This window comes from Lissotriton vulgaris, chromosome 12 (genome assembly GCF_964263255.1).
Source record: "Lissotriton vulgaris chromosome 12, aLisVul1.2, whole genome shotgun sequence".
NCBI lineage: Eukaryota > Metazoa > Chordata > Amphibia > Caudata > Salamandridae > Lissotriton > Lissotriton vulgaris.
Genome location: NC_141700.1, coordinates 491,637,619 through 491,659,383, shown reverse-complemented (window position 1 = coordinate 491,659,383; position 21,765 = coordinate 491,637,619). Strand labels below are relative to the sequence as shown.

The following is a 21,765-nucleotide window of genomic DNA, read 5'->3' as shown; positions in this document are numbered from 1 at the left end:
AAAAGGAGAGTGACGTCTGGCCTCTGGCAGCAGGAATGTTGAGAAAAGAGAAAATACACTGCCTGCTATCGTGCAGTTTCAAGATAGTCAAGGAAAAGCAATCTCATGCACTGCCCAAGCTCTGTCCCATGATGCACCTCTCCTACACTCTGTCTATGCAAATGAGCAAGCAGAGAGATCAGGAATAAAACACCAAGCTCATGTTCCCTTATAACAGTAGCAGACAACTCCTAAATGTTCCCCAACTTCTAATGCTTTTCTTTTAAACAAATGATAAACAGCCTCACCTGTGGTAAGGCTTAAAAAAATTGAATAAACTCGTAAATGTTCCTCTCCACGGAAATCTTTAGTAAAAGGCGAAAGATTTTTTCGTTTTGAAGAGAAACCAGAGTAAGTTAGAATATGGCTATCTGGGGGTTAGAGGCACCAGATCAAAGACCCTATCATTGCGAGGGTGAGGACCTGAGAGGTATTTGCAGCCTCTAAAAAAGAGGGCAAGAACTAGGCCGGCGAGGGAAACAGGATCAAACTTCAGAGTCTCTGCTCAAAGCACAGAAAAGCAAAAAGGTGGGCAGTTCCAAGTGTCTGCCTGGGAATATGCAAATTCTTTTTGTACACACCTCAGCTCATTAGGAGGTGTCGGGGCTGCTGGGCAAGGGGAACGGGAAGCGTGAATCAGGCTTTCACTGAAGTGGCACTGTAGGACTTTCGTCCCCAACGATTTTACGCTTTCCCCACCATCCCTCCAATCGATAGGCTGTGAGCCACCACTGTTCTATGCAAATAGCCATGCACTTTAAGTCCCTTTTTCACACGTATTTTCATTAAAGCTGAATATATAAGTATAGATCTGTCTAGGCTGGAGGCACTTGAAACAAGACTAACGAGCCCCTTCAAGTGTACCTGAGAGGAATCTGACTCAGGATTGGCCACCTTCTAAGGGCACCTCTAACGGGCACAAATATCGTGCAAGCCCTATGAAAAGCGCAGCATGAGTCTTGGTGCCACCTTTTAAAAGGAGAGTGACGTCTGGCCTCTGGCAGCAGGAATGTTGAGAAAAGAGAAAATATACTGCCTGCTATCGTGCAGTTTCAAGATAGTCAAGGAAAAGCAATCTCATGCACTGCCCAAGCTCTGTCCCATGATGCACCTCTCCTACACTCTGTCTATGCAAATGAGCAAGCAGAGAGATCAGGAATAAAACACCAAGCTCATGTTCCCTTATAACAGTAGCAGACAACTCCTAAATATTCCCCAACTTCTAATGCTTTTCTTTTAAACAAATGATAAACAGCCTCACCTGTGGTAAGGCTTAAAAAAATTGAATAAACTCGTAAATGTTCCTCTCCACGGAAATCTTTAGTAAAAGGCGAAAGATTTTTTCGTTTTGAAGAGAAACCAGAGTAAGTTAGAATATGGCTCTCTGGGGGTTAGAGGCACCAGATCAAAGACCCTATCATTGCGAGGGTGAGGACCTGAGAGGTATTTGCAGCCTCTAAAAAAGAGGGCAAGAACTAGGCCGGTGAGGGAAACAGGATCAAACTTCAGAGTCTCTGCTCAAAGCACAGAAAAGCAAAAAGGTGGGCAGTTCCAAGTGTCTGCCTGGGAATATGCAAATTCTTTTTGTACACACCTCAGCTCATTAGGAGGTGTCGGGGCTGCTGGGCAAGGGGAACGGGAAGCGTGAATCAGGCTTTCACTGAAGTGGCACTGTAGGACTTTCGTCCCCAACGATTTTACGCTTTCCCCACCATCCCTCCAATCGATAGGCTGTGAGCCACCACTGTTCTATGCAAATAGCCATGCACTTTAAGTCCCTTTTTCACACGTATTTTCATTAAAGCTGAATATATAAGTATAGATCTGTCTAGGCTGGAGGCACTTGAAACAAGACTAACGAGCCCCTTCAAGTGTACCTGAGAGGAATCTGACTCAGGATTGGCCACCTTCTAAGGGCACCTCTAACGGGCACAAATATCGTGCAAGCCCTATGAAAAGCGCAGCATGAGTCTTGGTGCCACCTTTTAAAAGGAGAGTGACGTCTGGCCTCTGGCAGCAGGAATGTTGAGAAAAGAGAAAATATACTGCCTGCTATCGTGCAGTTTCAAGATAGTCAAGGAAAAGCAATCTCATGCACTGCCCAAGCTCTGTCCCATGATGCACCTCTCCTACACTCTGTCTATGCAAATGAGCAAGCAGAGAGATCAGGAATAAAACACCAAGCTCATGTTCCCTTATAACAGTAGCAGACAACTCCTAAATATTCCCCAACTTCTAATGCTTTTCTTTTAAACAAATGATAAACAGCCTCACCTGTGGTAAGGCTTAAAAAAATTGAATAAACTCGTAAATGTTCCTCTCCACGGAAATCTTTAGTAAAAGGCGAAAGATTTTTTCGTTTTGAAGAGAAACCAGAGTAAGTTAGAATATGGCTCTCTGGGGGTTAGAGGCACCAGATCAAAGACCCTATCATTGCGAGGGTGAGGACCTGAGAGGTATTTGCAGCCTCTAAAAAAGAGGGCAAGAACTAGGCCGGTGAGGGAAACAGGATCAAACTTCAGAGTCTCTGCTCAAAGCACAGAAAAGCAAAAAGGTGGGCAGTTCCAAGTGTCTGCCTGGGAATATGCAAATTCTTTTTGTACACACCTCAGCTCATTAGGAGGTGTCGGGGCTGCTGGGCAAGGGGAACGGGAAGCGTGAATCAGGCTTTCACTGAAGTGGCACTGTAGGACTTTCGTCCCCAACGATTTTACGCTTTCCCCACCATCCCTCCAATCGATAGGCTGTGAGCCACCACTGTTCTATGCAAATAGCCATGCACTTTAAGTCCCTTTTTCACACGTATTTTCATTAAAGCTGAATATATAAGTATAGATCTGTCTAGGCTGGAGGCACATGAAACAAGACAAACGAGCCCCTTCAAGTGTACCTGAGAGGAATCTGACTCAGGATTGGCCACCCTCTAAGGGCACCTCTAACGGGCACAAATAACGGGCAAGCCCTATGAAAAGCGCAGCATGACTCTTGGTGCCACCTTTTAAAAGGAGAGTGACGTCTGGCCTCTGGCAGCAGGAATGTTGAGAAAAGAGAAAATACACTGCCTGCTATCGTGCAGTTTCAAGATAGTCAAGGAAAAGCAATCTCATGCACTGCCCAAGCTCTTTCCCATGATGCACCTCTCCTACACTCTGTCTATGCAAATGAGCAAGCAGAGAGATCAGGAATAAAACACCAAGCTCATGTTCCCTTATAACAGTAGCAGACAACTCCTAAATGTTCCCCAACTTCTAATGCTTTTCTTTTAAACAAATGATAAACAGCCTCACCTGTGGTAAGGCTTAAAAAAATTGAATAAACTCGTAAATGTTCCTCTCCACGGAAATCTTTAGTAAAAGGCGAAAGATTTTTTCGTTTTGAAGAGAAACCAGAGTAAGTTAGAATATGGCTCTCTGGGGGTTAGAGGCACCAGATCAAAGACCCTATCATTGCGAGGGTGAGGACCTGAGAGGTATTTGCAGCCTCTAAAAAAGAGGGCAAGAACTAGGCCGGTGAGGGAAACAGGATCAAACTTCAGAGTCTCTGCTCAAAGCACAGAAAAGCAAAAAGGTGGGCAGTTCCAAGTGTCTGCCTGGGAATATGCAAATTCTTTTTGTACACACCTCAGCTCATTAGGAGGTGTCGGGGCTGCTGGGCAAGGGGAACGGGAAGCGTGAATCAGGCTTTCACTGAAGTGGCACTGTAGGACTTTCGTCCCCAACGATTTTACGCTTTCCCCACCATCCCTCCAATCGATAGGCTGTGAGCCACCACTGTTCTATGCAAATAGCCATGCACTTTAAGTCCCTTTTTCACACGTATTTTCATTAAAGCTGAATATATAAGTATAGATCTGTCTAGGCTGGAGGCACATGAAACAAGACAAACGAGCCCCTTCAAGTGTACCTGAGAGGAATCTGACTCAGGATTGGCCACCCTCTAAGGGCACCTCTAACGGGCACAAATAACGGGCAAGCCCTATGAAAAGCGCAGCATGACTCTTGGTGCCACCTTTTAAAAGGAGAGTGACGTCTGGCCTCTGGCAGCAGGAATGTTGAGAAAAGAGAAAATACACTGCCTGCTATCGTGCAGTTTCAAGATAGTCAAGGAAAAGCAATCTCATGCACTGCCCAAGCTCTGTCCCATGATGCACCTCTCCTACACTCTGTCTATGCAAATGAGCAAGCAGAGAGATCAGGAATAAAACACCAAGCTCATGTTCCCTTATAACAGTAGCAGACAACTCCTAAATGTTCCCCAACTTCTAATGCTTTTCTTTTAAACAAATGATAAACAGCCTCACCTGTGGTAAGGCTTAAAAAAATTGAATAAACTCGTAAATGTTCCTCTCCACGGAAATCTTTAGTAAAAGGCGAAAGATTTTTTCGTTTTGAAGAGAAACCAGAGTAAGTTAGAATATGGCTCTCTGGGGGTTAGAGGCACCAGATCAAAGACCCTATCATTGCGAGGGTGAGGACCTGAGAGGTATTTGCAGCCTCTAAAAAAGAGGGCAAGAACTAGGCCGGTGAGGGAAACAGGATCAAACTTCAGAGTCTCTGCTCAAAGCACAGAAAAGCAAAAAGGTGGGCAGTTCCAAGTGTCTGCCTGGGAATATGCAAATTCTTTTTGTACACACCTCAGCTCATTAGGAGGTGTCGGGGCTGCTGGGCAAGGGGAACGGGAAGCGTGAATCAGGCTTTCACTGAAGTGGCACTGTAGGACTTTCGTCCCCAACGATTTTACGCTTTCCCCACCATCCCTCCAATCGATAGGCTGTGAGCCACCACTGTTCTATGCAAATAGCCATGCACTTTAAGTCCCTTTTTCACACGTATTTTCATTAAAGCTGAATATATAAGTATAGATCTGTCTAGGCTGGAGGCACTTGAAACAAGACTAACGAGCCCCTTCAAGTGTACCTGAGAGGAATCTGACTCAGGATTGGCCACCTTCTAAGGACACCTCTAACGGGCACAAATATCGTGCAAGCCCTATGAAAAGCGCAGCATGAGTCTTGGTGCCACCTTTTAAAAGGAGAGTGACGTCTGGCCTCTGGCAGCAGGAATGTTGAGAAAAGAGAAAATACACTGCCTGCTATCGTGCAGTTTCAAGATAGTCAAGGAAAAGCAATCTCATGCACTGCCCAAGCTCTTTCCCATGATGCACCTCTCCTACACTCTGTCTATGCAAATGAGCAAGCAGAGAGATCAGGAATAAAACACCAAGCTCATGTTCCCTTATAACAGTAGCAGACAACTCCTAAATGTTCCCCAACTTCTAATGCTTTTCTTTTAAACAAATGATAAACAGCCTCACCTGTGGTAAGGCTTAAAAAAATTGAATAAACTCGTAAATGTTCCTCTCCACGGAAATCTTTAGTAAAAGGCGAAAGATTTTTTCGTTTTGAAGAGAAACCAGAGTAAGTTAGAATATGGCTCTCTGGGGGTTAGAGGCACCAGATCAAAGACCCTATCATTGCGAGGGTGAGGACCTGAGAGGTATTTGCAGCCTCTAAAAAAGAGGGCAAGAACTAGGCCGGTGAGGGAAACAGGATCAAACTTCAGAGTCTCTGCTCAAAGCACAGAAAAGCAAAAAGGTGGGCAGTTCCAAGTGTCTGCCTGGGAATATGCAAATTCTTTTTGTACACACCTCAGCTCATTAGGAGGTGTCGGGGCTGCTGGGCAAGGGGAACGGGAAGCGTGAATCAGGCTTTCACTGAAGTGGCACTGTAGGACTTTCGTCCCCAACGATTTTACGCTTTCCCCACCATCCCTCCAATCGATAGGCTGTGAGCCACCACTGTTCTATGCAAATAGCCATGCACTTTAAGTCCCTTTTTCACACGTATTTTCATTAAAGCTGAATATATAAGTATAGATCTGTCTAGGCTGGAGGCACATGAAACAAGACAAACGAGCCCCTTCAAGTGTACCTGAGAGGAATCTGACTCAGGATTGGCCACCCTCTAAGGGCACCTCTAACGGGCACAAATAACGGGCAAGCCCTATGAAAAGCGCAGCATGACTCTTGGTGCCACCTTTTAAAAGGAGAGTGACGTCTGGCCTCTGGCAGCAGGAATGTTGAGAAAAGAGAAAATACACTGCCTGCTATCGTGCAGTTTCAAGATAGTCAAGGAAAAGCAATCTCATGCACTGCCCAAGCTCTTTCCCATGATGCACCTCTCCTACACTCTGTCTATGCAAATGAGCAAGCAGAGAGATCAGGAATAAAACACCAAGCTCATGTTCCCTTATAACAGTAGCAGACAACTCCTAAATGTTCCCCAACTTCTAATGCTTTTCTTTTAAACAAATGATAAACAGCCTCACCTGTGGTAAGGCTTAAAAAAATTGAATAAACTCGTAAATGTTCCTCTCCACGGAAATCTTTAGTAAAAGGCGAAAGATTTTTTCGTTTTGAAGAGAAACCAGAGTAAGTTAGAATATGGCTCTCTGGGGGTTAGAGGCACCAGATCAAAGACCCTATCATTGCGAGGGTGAGGACCTGAGAGGTATTTGCAGCCTCTAAAAAAGAGGGCAAGAACTAGGCCGGTGAGGGAAACAGGATCAAACTTCAGAGTCTCTGCTCAAAGCACAGAAAAGCAAAAAGGTGGGCAGTTCCAAGTGTCTGCCTGGGAATATGCAAATTCTTTTTGTACACACCTCAGCTCATTAGGAGGTGTCGGGGCTGCTGGGCAAGGGGAACGGGAAGCGTGAATCAGGCTTTCACTGAAGTGGCACTGTAGGACTTTCGTCCCCAACGATTTTACGCTTTCCCCACCATCCCTCCAATCGATAGGCTGTGAGCCACCACTGTTCTATGCAAATAGCCATGCACTTTAAGTCCCTTTTTCACACGTATTTTCATTAAAGCTGAATATATAAGTATAGATCTGTCTAGGCTGGAGGCACTTGAAACAAGACTAACGAGCCCCTTCAAGTGTACCTGAGAGGAATCTGACTCAGGATTGGCCACCCTCTAAGGGCACCTCTAACGGGCACAAATAACGGGCAAGCCCTATGAAAAGCGCAGCATGACTCTTGGTGCCACCTTTTAAAAGGAGAGTGACGTCTGGCCTCTGGCAGCAGGAATGTTGAGAAAAGAGAAAATACACTGCCTGCTATCGTGCAGTTTCAAGATAGTCAAGGAAAAGCAATCTCATGCACTGCCCAAGCTCTTTCCCATGATGCACCTCTCCTACACTCTGTCTATGCAAATGAGCAAGCAGAGAGATCAGGAATAAAACACCAAGCTCATGTTCCCTTATAACAGTAGCAGACAACTCCTAAATGTTCCCCAACTTCTAATGCTTTTCTTTTAAACAAATGATAAACAGCCTCACCTGTGGTAAGGCTTAAAAAAATTGAATAAACTCGTAAATGTTCCTCTCCACGGAAATCTTTAGTAAAAGGCGAAAGATTTTTTCGTTTTGAAGAGAAACCAGAGTAAGTTAGAATATGGCTCTCTGGGGGTTAGAGGCACCAGATCAAAGACCCTATCATTGCGAGGGTGAGGACCTGAGAGGTATTTGCAGCCTCTAAAAAAGAGGGCAAGAACTAGGCCGGTGAGGGAAACAGGATCAAACTTCAGAGTCTCTGCTCAAAGCACAGAAAAGCAAAAAGGTGGGCAGTTCCAAGTGTCTGCCTGGGAATATGCAAATTCTTTTTGTACACACCTCAGCTCATTAGGAGGTGTCGGGGCTGCTGGGCAAGGGGAACGGGAAGCGTGAATCAGGCTTTCACTGAAGTGGCACTGTAGGACTTTCGTCCCCAACGATTTTACGCTTTCCCCACCATCCCTCCAATCGATAGGCTGTGAGCCACCACTGTTCTATGCAAATAGCCATGCACTTTAAGTCCCTTTTTCACACGTATTTTCATTAAAGCTGAATATATAAGTATAGATCTGTCTAGGCTGGAGGCACATGAAACAAGACAAACGAGCCCCTTCAAGTGTACCTGAGAGGAATCTGACTCAGGATTGGCCACCCTCTAAGGGCACCTCTAACGGGCACAAATAACGGGCAAGCCCTATGAAAAGCGCAGCATGACTCTTGGTGCCACCTTTTAAAAGGAGAGTGACGTCTGGCCTCTGGCAGCAGGAATGTTGAGAAAAGAGAAAATACACTGCCTGCTATCGTGCAGTTTCAAGATAGTCAAGGAAAAGCAATCTCATGCACTGCCCAAGCTCTTTCCCATGATGCACCTCTCCTACACTCTGTCTATGCAAATGAGCAAGCAGAGAGATCAGGAATAAAACACCAAGCTCATGTTCCCTTATAACAGTAGCAGACAACTCCTAAATGTTCCCCAACTTCTAATGCTTTTCTTTTAAACAAATGATAAACAGCCTCACCTGTGGTAAGGCTTAAAAAAATTGAATAAACTCGTAAATGTTCCTCTCCACGGAAATCTTTAGTAAAAGGCGAAAGATTTTTTCGTTTTGAAGAGAAACCAGAGTAAGTTAGAATATGGCTCTCTGGGGGTTAGAGGCACCAGATCAAAGACCCTATCATTGCGAGGGTGAGGACCTGAGAGGTATTTGCAGCCTCTAAAAAAGAGGGCAAGAACTAGGCCGGTGAGGGAAACAGGATCAAACTTCAGAGTCTCTGCTCAAAGCACAGAAAAGCAAAAAGGTGGGCAGTTCCAAGTGTCTGCCTGGGAATATGCAAATTCTTTTTGTACACACCTCAGCTCATTAGGAGGTGTCGGGGCTGCTGGGCAAGGGGAACGGGAAGCGTGAATCAGGCTTTCACTGAAGTGGCACTGTAGGACTTTCGTCCCCAACGATTTTACGCTTTCCCCACCATCCCTCCAATCGATAGGCTGTGAGCCACCACTGTTCTATGCAAATAGCCATGCACTTTAAGTCCCTTTTTCACACGTATTTTCATTAAAGCTGAATATATAAGTATAGATCTGTCTAGGCTGGAGGCACTTGAAACAAGACTAACGAGCCCCTTCAAGTGTACCTGAGAGGAATCTGACTCAGGATTGGCCACCTTCTAAGGGCACCTCTAACGGGCACAAATATCGTGCAAGCCCTATGAAAAGCGCAGCATGAGTCTTGGTGCCACCTTTTAAAAGGAGAGTGACGTCTGGCCTCTGGCAGCAGGAATGTTGAGAAAAGAGAAAATATACTGCCTGCTATCGTGCAGTTTCAAGATAGTCAAGGAAAAGCAATCTCATGCACTGCCCAAGCTCTGTCCCATGATGCACCTCTCCTACACTCTGTCTATGCAAATGAGCAAGCAGAGAGATCAGGAATAAAACACCAAGCTCATGTTCCCTTATAACAGTAGCAGACAACTCCTAAATATTCCCCAACTTCTAATGCTTTTCTTTTAAACAAATGATAAACAGCCTCACCTGTGGTAAGGCTTAAAAAAATTGAATAAACTCGTAAATGTTCCTCTCCACGGAAATCTTTAGTAAAAGGCGAAAGATTTTTTCGTTTTGAAGAGAAACCAGAGTAAGTTAGAATATGGCTCTCTGGGGGTTAGAGGCACCAGATCAAAGACCCTATCATTGCGAGGGTGAGGACCTGAGAGGTATTTGCAGCCTCTAAAAAAGAGGGCAAGAACTAGGCCGGTGAGGGAAACAGGATCAAACTTCAGAGTCTCTGCTCAAAGCACAGAAAAGCAAAAAGGTGGGCAGTTCCAAGTGTCTGCCTGGGAATATGCAAATTCTTTTTGTACACACCTCAGCTCATTAGGAGGTGTCGGGGCTGCTGGGCAAGGGGAACGGGAAGCGTGAATCAGGCTTTCACTGAAGTGGCACTGTAGGACTTTCGTCCCCAACGATTTTACGCTTTCCCCACCATCCCTCCAATCGATAGGCTGTGAGCCACCACTGTTCTATGCAAATAGCCATGCACTTTAAGTCCCTTTTTCACACGTATTTTCATTAAAGCTGAATATATAAGTATAGATCTGTCTAGGCTGGAGGCACATGAAACAAGACAAACGAGCCCCTTCAAGTGTACCTGAGAGGAATCTGACTCAGGATTGGCCACCCTCTAAGGGCACCTCTAACGGGCACAAATAACGGGCAAGCCCTATGAAAAGCGCAGCATGACTCTTGGTGCCACCTTTTAAAAGGAGAGTGACGTCTGGCCTCTGGCAGCAGGAATGTTGAGAAAAGAGAAAATACACTGCCTGCTATCGTGCAGTTTCAAGATAGTCAAGGAAAAGCAATCTCATGCACTGCCCAAGCTCTTTCCCATGATGCACCTCTCCTACACTCTGTCTATGCAAATGAGCAAGCAGAGAGATCAGGAATAAAACACCAAGCTCATGTTCCCTTATAACAGTAGCAGACAACTCCTAAATGTTCCCCAACTTCTAATGCTTTTCTTTTAAACAAATGATAAACAGCCTCACCTGTGGTAAGGCTTAAAAAAATTGAATAAACTCGTAAATGTTCCTCTCCACGGAAATCTTTAGTAAAAGGCGAAAGATTTTTTCGTTTTGAAGAGAAACCAGAGTAAGTTAGAATATGGCTCTCTGGGGGTTAGAGGCACCAGATCAAAGACCCTATCATTGCGAGGGTGAGGACCTGAGAGGTATTTGCAGCCTCTAAAAAAGAGGGCAAGAACTAGGCCGGTGAGGGAAACAGGATCAAACTTCAGAGTCTCTGCTCAAAGCACAGAAAAGCAAAAAGGTGGGCAGTTCCAAGTGTCTGCCTGGGAATATGCAAATTCTTTTTGTACACACCTCAGCTCATTAGGAGGTGTCGGGGCTGCTGGGCAAGGGGAACGGGAAGCGTGAATCAGGCTTTCACTGAAGTGGCACTGTAGGACTTTCGTCCCCAACGATTTTACGCTTTCCCCACCATCCCTCCAATCGATAGGCTGTGAGCCACCACTGTTCTATGCAAATAGCCATGCACTTTAAGTCCCTTTTTCACACGTATTTTCATTAAAGCTGAATATATAAGTATAGATCTGTCTAGGCTGGAGGCACATGAAACAAGACAAACGAGCCCCTTCAAGTGTACCTGAGAGGAATCTGACTCAGGATTGGCCACCCTCTAAGGGCACCTCTAACGGGCACAAATAACGGGCAAGCCCTATGAAAAGCGCAGCATGACTCTTGGTGCCACCTTTTAAAAGGAGAGTGACGTCTGGCCTCTGGCAGCAGGAATGTTGAGAAAAGAGAAAATACACTGCCTGCTATCGTGCAGTTTCAAGATAGTCAAGGAAAAGCAATCTCATGCACTGCCCAAGCTCTGTCCCATGATGCACCTCTCCTACACTCTGTCTATGCAAATGAGCAAGCAGAGAGATCAGGAATAAAACACCAAGCTCATGTTCCCTTATAACAGTAGCAGACAACTCCTAAATGTTCCCCAACTTCTAATGCTTTTCTTTTAAACAAATGATAAACAGCCTCACCTGTGGTAAGGCTTAAAAAAATTGAATAAACTCGTAAATGTTCCTCTCCACGGAAATCTTTAGTAAAAGGCGAAAGATTTTTTCGTTTTGAAGAGAAACCAGAGTAAGTTAGAATATGGCTATCTGGGGGTTAGAGGCACCAGATCAAAGACCCTATCATTGCGAGGGTGAGGACCTGAGAGGTATTTGCAGCCTCTAAAAAAGAGGGCAAGAACTAGGCCGGCGAGGGAAACAGGATCAAACTTCAGAGTCTCTGCTCAAAGCACAGAAAAGCAAAAAGGTGGGCAGTTCCAAGTGTCTGCCTGGGAATATGCAAATTCTTTTTGTACACACCTCAGCTCATTAGGAGGTGTCGGGGCTGCTGGGCAAGGGGAACGGGAAGCGTGAATCAGGCTTTCACTGAAGTGGCACTGTAGGACTTTCGTCCCCAACGATTTTACGCTTTCCCCACCATCCCTCCAATCGATAGGCTGTGAGCCACCACTGTTCTATGCAAATAGCCATGCACTTTAAGTCCCTTTTTCACACGTATTTTCATTAAAGCTGAATATATAAGTATAGATCTGTCTAGGCTGGAGGCACTTGAAACAAGACTAACGAGCCCCTTCAAGTGTACCTGAGAGGAATCTGACTCAGGATTGGCCACCTTCTAAGGGCACCTCTAACGGGCACAAATATCGTGCAAGCCCTATGAAAAGCGCAGCATGAGTCTTGGTGCCACCTTTTAAAAGGAGAGTGACGTCTGGCCTCTGGCAGCAGGAATGTTGAGAAAAGAGAAAATATACTGCCTGCTATCGTGCAGTTTCAAGATAGTCAAGGAAAAGCAATCTCATGCACTGCCCAAGCTCTGTCCCATGATGCACCTCTCCTACACTCTGTCTATGCAAATGAGCAAGCAGAGAGATCAGGAATAAAACACCAAGCTCATGTTCCCTTATAACAGTAGCAGACAACTCCTAAATATTCCCCAACTTCTAATGCTTTTCTTTTAAACAAATGATAAACAGCCTCACCTGTGGTAAGGCTTAAAAAAATTGAATAAACTCGTAAATGTTCCTCTCCACGGAAATCTTTAGTAAAAGGCGAAAGATTTTTTCGTTTTGAAGAGAAACCAGAGTAAGTTAGAATATGGCTCTCTGGGGGTTAGAGGCACCAGATCAAAGACCCTATCATTGCGAGGGTGAGGACCTGAGAGGTATTTGCAGCCTCTAAAAAAGAGGGCAAGAACTAGGCCGGTGAGGGAAACAGGATCAAACTTCAGAGTCTCTGCTCAAAGCACAGAAAAGCAAAAAGGTGGGCAGTTCCAAGTGTCTGCCTGGGAATATGCAAATTCTTTTTGTACACACCTCAGCTCATTAGGAGGTGTCGGGGCTGCTGGGCAAGGGGAACGGGAAGCGTGAATCAGGCTTTCACTGAAGTGGCACTGTAGGACTTTCGTCCCCAACGATTTTACGCTTTCCCCACCATCCCTCCAATCGATAGGCTGTGAGCCACCACTGTTCTATGCAAATAGCCATGCACTTTAAGTCCCTTTTTCACACGTATTTTCATTAAAGCTGAATATATAAGTATAGATCTGTCTAGGCTGGAGGCACTTGAAACAAGACAAACGAGCCCCTTCAAGTGTACCTGAGAGGAATCTGACTCAGGATTGGCCACCCTCTAAGGGCACCTCTAACGGGCACAAATAACGGGCAAGCCCTATGAAAAGCGCAGCATGACTCTTGGTGCCACCTTTTAAAAGGAGAGTGACGTCTGGCCTCTGGCAGCAGGAATGTTGAGAAAAGAGAAAATACACTGCCTGCTATCGTGCAGTTTCAAGATAGTCAAGGAAAAGCAATCTCATGCACTGCCCAAGCTCTTTCCCATGATGCACCTCTCCTACACTCTGTCTATGCAAATGAGCAAGCAGAGAGATCAGGAATAAAACACCAAGCTCATGTTCCCTTATAACAGTAGCAGACAACTCCTAAATGTTCCCCAACTTCTAATGCTTTTCTTTTAAACAAATGATAAACAGCCTCACCTGTGGTAAGGCTTAAAAAAATTGAATAAACTCGTAAATGTTCCTCTCCACGGAAATCTTTAGTAAAAGGCGAAAGATTTTTTCGTTTTGAAGAGAAACCAGAGTAAGTTAGAATATGGCTCTCTGGGGGTTAGAGGCACCAGATCAAAGACCCTATCATTGCGAGGGTGAGGACCTGAGAGGTATTTGCAGCCTCTAAAAAAGAGGGCAAGAACTAGGCCGGTGAGGGAAACAGGATCAAACTTCAGAGTCTCTGCTCAAAGCACAGAAAAGCAAAAAGGTGGGCAGTTCCAAGTGTCTGCCTGGGAATATGCAAATTCTTTTTGTACACACCTCAGCTCATTAGGAGGTGTCGGGGCTGCTGGGCAAGGGGAACGGGAAGCGTGAATCAGGCTTTCACTGAAGTGGCACTGTAGGACTTTCGTCCCCAACGATTTTACGCTTTCCCCACCATCCCTCCAATCGATAGGCTGTGAGCCACCACTGTTCTATGCAAATAGCCATGCACTTTAAGTCCCTTTTTCACACGTATTTTCATTAAAGCTGAATATATAAGTATAGATCTGTCTAGGCTGGAGGCACATGAAACAAGACAAACGAGCCCCTTCAAGTGTACCTGAGAGGAATCTGACTCAGGATTGGCCACCCTCTAAGGGCACCTCTAACGGGCACAAATAACGGGCAAGCCCTATGAAAAGCGCAGCATGACTCTTGGTGCCACCTTTTAAAAGGAGAGTGACGTCTGGCCTCTGGCAGCAGGAATGTTGAGAAAAGAGAAAATACACTGCCTGCTATCGTGCAGTTTCAAGATAGTCAAGGAAAAGCAATCTCATGCACTGCCCAAGCTCTTTCCCATGATGCACCTCTCCTACACTCTGTCTATGCAAATGAGCAAGCAGAGAGATCAGGAATAAAACACCAAGCTCATGTTCCCTTATAACAGTAGCAGACAACTCCTAAATGTTCCCCAACTTCTAATGCTTTTCTTTTAAACAAATGATAAACAGCCTCACCTGTGGTAAGGCTTAAAAAAATTGAATAAACTCGTAAATGTTCCTCTCCACGGAAATCTTTAGTAAAAGGCGAAAGATTTTTTCGTTTTGAAGAGAAACCAGAGTAAGTTAGAATATGGCTCTCTGGGGGTTAGAGGCACCAGATCAAAGACCCTATCATTGCGAGGGTGAGGACCTGAGAGGTATTTGCAGCCTCTAAAAAAGAGGGCAAGAACTAGGCCGGTGAGGGAAACAGGATCAAACTTCAGAGTCTCTGCTCAAAGCACAGAAAAGCAAAAAGGTGGGCAGTTCCAAGTGTCTGCCTGGGAATATGCAAATTCTTTTTGTACACACCTCAGCTCATTAGGAGGTGTCGGGGCTGCTGGGCAAGGGGAACGGGAAGCGTGAATCAGGCTTTCACTGAAGTGGCACTGTAGGACTTTCGTCCCCAACGATTTTACGCTTTCCCCACCATCCCTCCAATCGATAGGCTGTGAGCCACCACTGTTCTATGCAAATAGCCATGCACTTTAAGTCCCTTTTTCACACGTATTTTCATTAAAGCTGAATATATAAGTATAGATCTGTCTAGGCTGGAGGCACTTGAAACAAGACTAACGAGCCCCTTCAAGTGTACCTGAGAGGAATCTGACTCAGGATTGGCCACCTTCTAAGGGCACCTCTAACGGGCACAAATATCGTGCAAGCCCTATGAAAAGCGCAGCATGAGTCTTGGTGCCACCTTTTAAAAGGAGAGTGACGTCTGGCCTCTGGCAGCAGGAATGTTGAGAAAAGAGAAAATATACTGCCTGCTATCGTGCAGTTTCAAGATAGTCAAGGAAAAGCAATCTCATGCACTGCCCAAGCTCTGTCCCATGATGCACCTCTCCTACACTCTGTCTATGCAAATGAGCAAGCAGAGAGATCAGGAATAAAACACCAAGCTCATGTTCCCTTATAACAGTAGCAGACAACTCCTAAATATTCCCCAACTTCTAATGCTTTTCTTTTAAACAAATGATAAACAGCCTCACCTGTGGTAAGGCTTAAAAAAATTGAATAAACTCGTAAATGTTCCTCTCCACGGAAATCTTTAGTAAAAGGCGAAAGATTTTTTCGTTTTGAAGAGAAACCAGAGTAAGTTAGAATATGGCTCTCTGGGGGTTAGAGGCACCAGATCAAAGACCCTATCATTGCGAGGGTGAGGACCTGAGAGGTATTTGCAGCCTCTAAAAAAGAGGGCAAGAACTAGGCCGGTGAGGGAAACAGGATCAAACTTCAGAGTCTCTGCTCAAAGCACAGAAAAGCAAAAAGGTGGGCAGTTCCAAGTGTCTGCCTGGGAATATGCAAATTCTTTTTGTACACACCTCAGCTCATTAGGAGGTGTCGGGGCTGCTGGGCAAGGGGAACGGGAAGCGTGAATCAGGCTTTCACTGAAGTGGCACTGTAGGACTTTCGTCCCCAACGATTTTACGCTTTCCCCACCATCCCTCCAATCGATAGGCTGTGAGCCACCACTGTTCTATGCAAATAGCCATGCACTTTAAGTCCCTTTTTCACACGTATTTTCATTAAAGCTGAATATATAAGTATAGATCTGTCTAGGCTGGAGGCACATGAAACAAGACAAACGAGCCCCTTCAAGTGTACCTGAGAGGAATCTGACTCAGGATTGGCCACCCTCTAAGGGCACCTCTAACGGGCACAAATAACGGGCAAGCCCTATGAAAAGCGCAGCATGACTCTTGGTGCCACCTTTTAAAAGGAGAGTGACGTCTGGCCTCTGGCAGCAGGAATGTTGAGAAAAGAGAAAATACACTGCCTGCTATCGTGCAGTTTCAAGATAGTCAAGGAAAAGCAATCTCATGCACTGCCCAAGCTCTTTCCCATGATGCACCTCTCCTACACTCTGTCTATGCAAATGAGCAAGCAGAGAGATCAGGAATAAAACACCAAGCTCATGTTCCCTTATAACAGTAGCAGACAACTCCTAAATGTTCCCCAACTTCTAATGCTTTTCTTTTAAACAAATGATAAACAGCCTCACCTGTGGTAAGGCTTAAAAAAATTGAATAAACTCGTAAATGTTCCTCTCCACGGAAATCTTTAGTAAAAGGCGAAAGATTTTTTCGTTTTGAAGAGAAACCAGAGTAAGTTAGAATATGGCTATCTGGGGGTTAGAGGCACCAGATCAAAGACCCTATCATTGCGAGGGTGAGGACCTGAGAGGTATTTGCAGCCTCTAAAAAAGAGGGCAAGAACTAGGCCGGCGAGGGAAACAGGATCAAACTTCAGAGTCTCTGCTCAAAGCACAGAAAAGCAAAAAGGTGGGCAGTTCCAAGTGTCTGCCTGGGAATATGCAAATTCTTTTTGTACACACCTCAGCTCATTAGGAGGTGTCGGGGCTGCTGGGCAAGGGGAACGGGAAGCGTGAATCAGGCTTTCACTGAAGTGGCACTGTAGGACTTTCGTCCCCAACGATTTTACGCTTTCCCCACCATCCCTCCAATCGATAGGCTGTGAGCCACCACTGTTCTATGCAAATAGCCATGCACTTTAAGTCCCTTTTTCACACGTATTTTCATTAAAGCTGAATATATAAGTATAGATCTGTCTAGGCTGGAGGCACTTGAAACAAGACTAACGAGCCCCTTCAAGTGTACCTGAGAGGAATCTGACTCAGGATTGGCCACCTTCTAAGGGCACCTCTAACGGGCACAAATATCGTGCAAGCCCTATGAAAAGCGCAGCATGAGTCTTGGTGCCACCTTTTAAAAGGAGAGTGACGTCTGGCCTCTGGCAGCAGGAATGTTGAGAAAAGAGAAAATATACTGCCTGCTATCGTGCAGTTTCAAGATAGTCAAGGAAAAGCAATCTCATGCACTGCCCAAGCTCTGTCCCATGATGCACCTCTCCTACACTCTGTCTATGCAAATGAGCAAGCAGAGAGATCAGGAATAAAACACCAAGCTCATGTTCCCTTATAACAGTAGCAGACAACTCCTAAATATTCCCCAACTTCTAATGCTTTTCTTTTAAACAAATGATAAACAGCCTCACCTGTGGTAAGGCTTAAAAAAATTGAATAAACTCGTAAATGTTCCTCTCCACGGAAATCTTTAGTAAAAGGCGAAAGATTTTTTCGTTTTGAAGAGAAACCAGAGTAAGTTAGAATATGGCTCTCTGGGGGTTAGAGGCACCAGATCAAAGACCCTATCATTGCGAGGGTGAGGACCTGAGAGGTATTTGCAGCCTCTAAAAAAGAGGGCAAGAACTAGGCCGGTGAGGGAAACAGGATCAAACTTCAGAGTCTCTGCTCAAAGCACAGAAAAGCAAAAAGGTGGGCAGTTCCAAGTGTCTGCCTGGGAATATGCAAATTCTTTTTGTACACACCTCAGCTCATTAGGAGGTGTCGGGGCTGCTGGGCAAGGGGAACGGGAAGCGTGAATCAGGCTTTCACTGAAGTGGCACTGTAGGACTTTCGTCCCCAACGATTTTACGCTTTCCCCACCATCCCTCCAATCGATAGGCTGTGAGCCACCACTGTTCTATGCAAATAGCCATGCACTTTAAGTCCCTTTTTCACACGTATTTTCATTAAAGCTGAATATATAAGTATAGATCTGTCTAGGCTGGAGGCACATGAAACAAGACAAACGAGCCCCTTCAAGTGTACCTGAGAGGAATCTGACTCAGGATTGGCCACCCTCTAAGGGCACCTCTAACGGGCACAAATATCGTGCAAGCCCTATGAAAAGCGCAGCATGAGTCTTGGTGCCACCTTTTAAAAGGAGAGTGACGTCTGGCCTCTGGCAGCAGGAATGTTGAGAAAAGAGAAAATATACTGCCTGCTATCGTGCAGTTTCAAGATAGTCAAGGAAAAGCAATCTCATGCACTGCCCAAGCTCTGTCCCATGATGCACCTCTCCTACACTCTGTCTATGCAAATGAGCAAGCAGAGAGATCAGGAATAAAACACCAAGCTCATGTTCCCTTATAACAGTAGCAGACAACTCCTAAATATTCCCCAACTTCTAATGCTTTTCTTTTAAACAAATGATAAACAGCCTCACCTGTGGTAAGGCTTAAAAAAATTGAATAAACTCGTAAATGTTCCTCTCCACGGAAATCTTTAGTAAAAGGCGAAAGATTTTTTCGTTTTGAAGAGAAACCAGAGTAAGTTAGAATATGGCTCTCTGGGGGTTAGAGGCACCAGATCAAAGACCCTATCATTGCGAGGGTGAGGACCTGAGAGGTATTTGCAGCCTCTAAAAAAGAGGGCAAGAACTAGGCCGGTGAGGGAAACAGGATCAAACTTCAGAGTCTCTGCTCAAAGCACAGAAAAGCAAAAAGGTGGGCAGTTCCAAGTGTCTGCCTGGGAATATGCAAATTCTTTTTGTACACACCTCAGCTCATTAGGAGGTGTCGGGGCTGCTGGGCAAGGGGAACGGGAAGCGTGAATCAGGCTTTCACTGAAGTGGCACTGTAGGACTTTCGTCCCCAACGATTTTACGCTTTCCCCACCATCCCTCCAATCGATAGGCTGTGAGCCACCACTGTTCTATGCAAATAGCCATGCACTTTAAGTCCCTTTTTCACACGTATTTTCATTAAAGCTGAATATATAAGTATAGATCTGTCTAGGCTGGAGGCACATGAAACAAGACAAACGAGCCCCTTCAAGTGTACCTGAGAGGAATCTGACTCAGGATTGGCCACCCTCTAAGGGCACCTCTAACGGGCACAAATAACGGGCAAGCCCTATGAAAAGCGCAGCATGACTCTTGGTGCCACCTTTTAAAAGGAGAGTGACGTCTGGCCTCTGGCAGCAGGAATGTTGAGAAAAGAGAAAATACACTGCCTGCTATCGTGCAGTTTCAAGATAGTCAAGGAAAAGCAATCTCATGCACTGCCCAAGCTCTTTCCCATGATGCACCTCTCCTACACTCTGTCTATGCAAATGAGCAAGCAGAGAGATCAGGAATAAAACACCAAGCTCATGTTCCCTTATAACAGTAGCAGACAACTCCTAAATGTTCCCCAACTTCTAATGCTTTTCTTTTAAACAAATGATAAACAGCCTCACCTGTGGTAAGGCTTAAAAAAATTGAATAAACTCGTAAATGTTCCTCTCCACGGAAATCTTTAGTAAAAGGCGAAAGATTTTTTCGTTTTGAAGAGAAACCAGAGTAAGTTAGAATATGGCTCTCTGGGGGTTAGAGGCACCAGATCAAAGACCCTATCATTGCGAGGGTGAGGACCTGAGAGGTATTTGCAGCCTCTAAAAAAGAGGGCAAGAACTAGGCCGGTGAGGGAAACAGGATCAAACTTCAGAGTCTCTGCTCAAAGCACAGAAAAGCAAAAAGGTGGGCAGTTCCAAGTGTCTGCCTGGGAATATGCAAATTCTTTTTGTACACACCTCAGCTCATTAGGAGGTGTCGGGGCTGCTGGGCAAGGGGAACGGGAAGCGTGAATCAGGCTTTCACTGAAGTGGCACTGTAGGACTTTCGTCCCCAACGATTTTACGCTTTCCCCACCATCCCTCCAATCGATAGGCTGTGAGCCACCACTGTTCTATGCAAATAGCCATGCACTTTAAGTCCCTTTTTCACACGTATTTTCATTAAAGCTGAATATATAAGTATAGATCTGTCTAGGCTGGAGGCACATGAAACAAGACAAACGAGCCCCTTCAAGTGTACCTGAGAGGAATCTGACTCAGGATTGGCCACCCTCTAAGGGCACCTCTAACGGGCACAAATAACGGGCAAGCCCTATGAAAAGCGCAGCATGACTCTTGGTGCCACCTTTTAAAAGGAGAGTGACGTCTGGCCTCTGGCAGCAGGAATGTTGAGAAAAGAGAAAATACACTGCCTGCTATCGTGCAGTTTCAAGATAGTCAAGGAAAAGCAATCTCATGCACTGCCCAAGCTCTTTCCCATGATGCACCTCTCCTACACTCTGTCTATGCAAATGAGCAAGCAGAGAGATCAGGAATAAAACACCAAGCTCATGTTCCCTTATAACAGTAGCAGACAACTCCTAAATGTTCCCCAACTTCTAATGCTTTTCTTTTAAACAAATGATAAACAGCCTCACCTGTGGTAAGGCTTAAAAAAATTGAATAAACTCGTAAATGTTCCTCTCCACGGAAATCTTTAGTAAAAGGCGAAAGATTTTTTCGTTTTGAAGAGAAACCAGAGTAAGTTAGAATATGGCTCTCTGGGGGTTAGAGGCACCAGATCAAAGACCCTATCATTGCGAGGGTGAGGACCTGAGAGGTATTTGCAGCCTCTAAAAAAGAGGGCAAGAACTAGGCCGGTGAGGGAAACAGGATCAAACTTCAGAGTCTCTGCTCAAAGCACAGAAAAGCAAAAAGGTGGGCAGTTCCAAGTGTCTGCCTGGGAATATGCAAATTCTTTTTGTACACACCTCAGCTCATTAGGAGGTGTCGGGGCTGCTGGGCAAGGGGAACGGGAAGCGTGAATCAGGCTTTCACTGAAGTGGCACTGTAGGACTTTCGTCCCCAACGATTTTACGCTTTCCCCACCATCCCTCCAATCGATAGGCTGTGAGCCACCACTGTTCTATGCAAATAGCCATGCACTTTAAGTCCCTTTTTCACACGTATTTTCATTAAAGCTGAATATATAAGTATAGATCTGTCTAGGCTGGAGGCACTTGAAACAAGACTAACGAGCCCCTTCAAGTGTACCTGAGAGGAATCTGACTCAGGATTGGCCACCTTCTAAGGGCACCTCTAACGGGCACAAATATCGTGCAAGCCCTATGAAAAGCGCAGCATGAGTCTTGGTGCCACCTTTTAAAAGGAGAGTGACGTCTGGCCTCTGGCAGCAGGAATGTTGAGAAAAGAGAAAATATACTGCCTGCTATCGTGCAGTTTCAAGATAGTCAAGGAAAAGCAATCTCATGCACTGCCCAAGCTCTGTCCCATGATGCACCTCTCCTACACTCTGTCTATGCAAATGAGCAAGCAGAGAGATCAGGAATAAAACACCAAGCTCATGTTCCCTTATAACAGTAGCAGACAACTCCTAAATATTCCCCAACTTCTAATGCTTTTCTTTTAAACAAATGATAAACAGCCTCACCTGTGGTAAGGCTTAAAAAAATTGAATAAACTCGTAAATGTTCCTCTCCACGGAAATCTTTAGTAAAAGGCGAAAGATTTTTTCGTTTTGAAGAGAAACCAGAGTAAGTTAGAATATGGCTCTCTGGGGGTTAGAGGCACCAGATCAAAGACCCTATCATTGCGAGGGTGAGGACCTGAGAGGTATTTGCAGCCTCTAAAAAAGA

General features: G+C 45.2%; 22 non-coding genes across 22 annotated transcripts; all 22 read right to left on the bottom strand.

Moving 5' to 3' along the window:
- Window positions 1-279: 279 nt before the first annotated feature.
- On the bottom strand, window positions 280-394 carry LOC147677278 (U5 spliceosomal RNA). Its single transcript, XR_015303249.1, has one exon. It is a non-coding gene; the product is annotated as a U5 spliceosomal RNA (small nuclear RNA).
- Window positions 395-1,292: 898 nt separating this feature from the next.
- On the bottom strand, window positions 1,293-1,407 carry LOC147677277 (U5 spliceosomal RNA). Its single transcript, XR_015303247.1, has one exon. It is a non-coding gene; the product is annotated as a U5 spliceosomal RNA (small nuclear RNA).
- An 898-nt stretch (window positions 1,408-2,305) lies between these two features.
- On the bottom strand, window positions 2,306-2,420 carry LOC147677276 (U5 spliceosomal RNA). The gene has a single exon (XR_015303246.1). It is a non-coding gene; the product is annotated as a U5 spliceosomal RNA (small nuclear RNA).
- Window positions 2,421-3,318: 898 nt separating this feature from the next.
- LOC147677275 (U5 spliceosomal RNA) lies at window positions 3,319-3,433 on the bottom strand. Its single transcript, XR_015303245.1, has one exon. It is a non-coding gene; the product is annotated as a U5 spliceosomal RNA (small nuclear RNA).
- An 898-nt stretch (window positions 3,434-4,331) lies between these two features.
- LOC147677274 (U5 spliceosomal RNA) lies at window positions 4,332-4,446 on the bottom strand. Its single transcript, XR_015303244.1, has one exon. It is a non-coding gene; the product is annotated as a U5 spliceosomal RNA (small nuclear RNA).
- Window positions 4,447-5,344: 898 nt separating this feature from the next.
- LOC147677273 (U5 spliceosomal RNA) lies at window positions 5,345-5,459 on the bottom strand. Its single transcript, XR_015303243.1, has one exon. It is a non-coding gene; the product is annotated as a U5 spliceosomal RNA (small nuclear RNA).
- Window positions 5,460-6,357: 898 nt separating this feature from the next.
- Window positions 6,358-6,472, bottom strand: LOC147677272 (U5 spliceosomal RNA). The gene has a single exon (XR_015303242.1). It is a non-coding gene; the product is annotated as a U5 spliceosomal RNA (small nuclear RNA).
- Window positions 6,473-7,370: 898 nt separating this feature from the next.
- Window positions 7,371-7,485, bottom strand: LOC147677271 (U5 spliceosomal RNA). The gene has a single exon (XR_015303241.1). It is a non-coding gene; the product is annotated as a U5 spliceosomal RNA (small nuclear RNA).
- Window positions 7,486-8,383: 898 nt separating this feature from the next.
- On the bottom strand, window positions 8,384-8,498 carry LOC147677270 (U5 spliceosomal RNA). Its single transcript, XR_015303240.1, has one exon. It is a non-coding gene; the product is annotated as a U5 spliceosomal RNA (small nuclear RNA).
- An 898-nt stretch (window positions 8,499-9,396) lies between these two features.
- LOC147677269 (U5 spliceosomal RNA) lies at window positions 9,397-9,511 on the bottom strand. The gene has a single exon (XR_015303239.1). It is a non-coding gene; the product is annotated as a U5 spliceosomal RNA (small nuclear RNA).
- An 898-nt stretch (window positions 9,512-10,409) lies between these two features.
- On the bottom strand, window positions 10,410-10,524 carry LOC147677268 (U5 spliceosomal RNA). The gene has a single exon (XR_015303238.1). It is a non-coding gene; the product is annotated as a U5 spliceosomal RNA (small nuclear RNA).
- Window positions 10,525-11,422: 898 nt separating this feature from the next.
- Window positions 11,423-11,537, bottom strand: LOC147677267 (U5 spliceosomal RNA). The gene has a single exon (XR_015303236.1). It is a non-coding gene; the product is annotated as a U5 spliceosomal RNA (small nuclear RNA).
- An 898-nt stretch (window positions 11,538-12,435) lies between these two features.
- LOC147677266 (U5 spliceosomal RNA) lies at window positions 12,436-12,550 on the bottom strand. Its single transcript, XR_015303235.1, has one exon. It is a non-coding gene; the product is annotated as a U5 spliceosomal RNA (small nuclear RNA).
- Window positions 12,551-13,448: 898 nt separating this feature from the next.
- Window positions 13,449-13,563, bottom strand: LOC147677265 (U5 spliceosomal RNA). The gene has a single exon (XR_015303234.1). It is a non-coding gene; the product is annotated as a U5 spliceosomal RNA (small nuclear RNA).
- Window positions 13,564-14,461: 898 nt separating this feature from the next.
- LOC147677264 (U5 spliceosomal RNA) lies at window positions 14,462-14,576 on the bottom strand. The gene has a single exon (XR_015303233.1). It is a non-coding gene; the product is annotated as a U5 spliceosomal RNA (small nuclear RNA).
- Window positions 14,577-15,474: 898 nt separating this feature from the next.
- Window positions 15,475-15,589, bottom strand: LOC147677263 (U5 spliceosomal RNA). The gene has a single exon (XR_015303232.1). It is a non-coding gene; the product is annotated as a U5 spliceosomal RNA (small nuclear RNA).
- Window positions 15,590-16,487: 898 nt separating this feature from the next.
- Window positions 16,488-16,602, bottom strand: LOC147677262 (U5 spliceosomal RNA). The gene has a single exon (XR_015303231.1). It is a non-coding gene; the product is annotated as a U5 spliceosomal RNA (small nuclear RNA).
- An 898-nt stretch (window positions 16,603-17,500) lies between these two features.
- LOC147677261 (U5 spliceosomal RNA) lies at window positions 17,501-17,615 on the bottom strand. The gene has a single exon (XR_015303230.1). It is a non-coding gene; the product is annotated as a U5 spliceosomal RNA (small nuclear RNA).
- An 898-nt stretch (window positions 17,616-18,513) lies between these two features.
- LOC147677260 (U5 spliceosomal RNA) lies at window positions 18,514-18,628 on the bottom strand. The gene has a single exon (XR_015303229.1). It is a non-coding gene; the product is annotated as a U5 spliceosomal RNA (small nuclear RNA).
- An 898-nt stretch (window positions 18,629-19,526) lies between these two features.
- On the bottom strand, window positions 19,527-19,641 carry LOC147677259 (U5 spliceosomal RNA). The gene has a single exon (XR_015303228.1). It is a non-coding gene; the product is annotated as a U5 spliceosomal RNA (small nuclear RNA).
- Window positions 19,642-20,539: 898 nt separating this feature from the next.
- On the bottom strand, window positions 20,540-20,654 carry LOC147677258 (U5 spliceosomal RNA). The gene has a single exon (XR_015303227.1). It is a non-coding gene; the product is annotated as a U5 spliceosomal RNA (small nuclear RNA).
- Window positions 20,655-21,552: 898 nt separating this feature from the next.
- On the bottom strand, window positions 21,553-21,667 carry LOC147677257 (U5 spliceosomal RNA). Its single transcript, XR_015303226.1, has one exon. It is a non-coding gene; the product is annotated as a U5 spliceosomal RNA (small nuclear RNA).
- Between the last annotated feature and the right edge of the window lie 98 nt (window positions 21,668-21,765).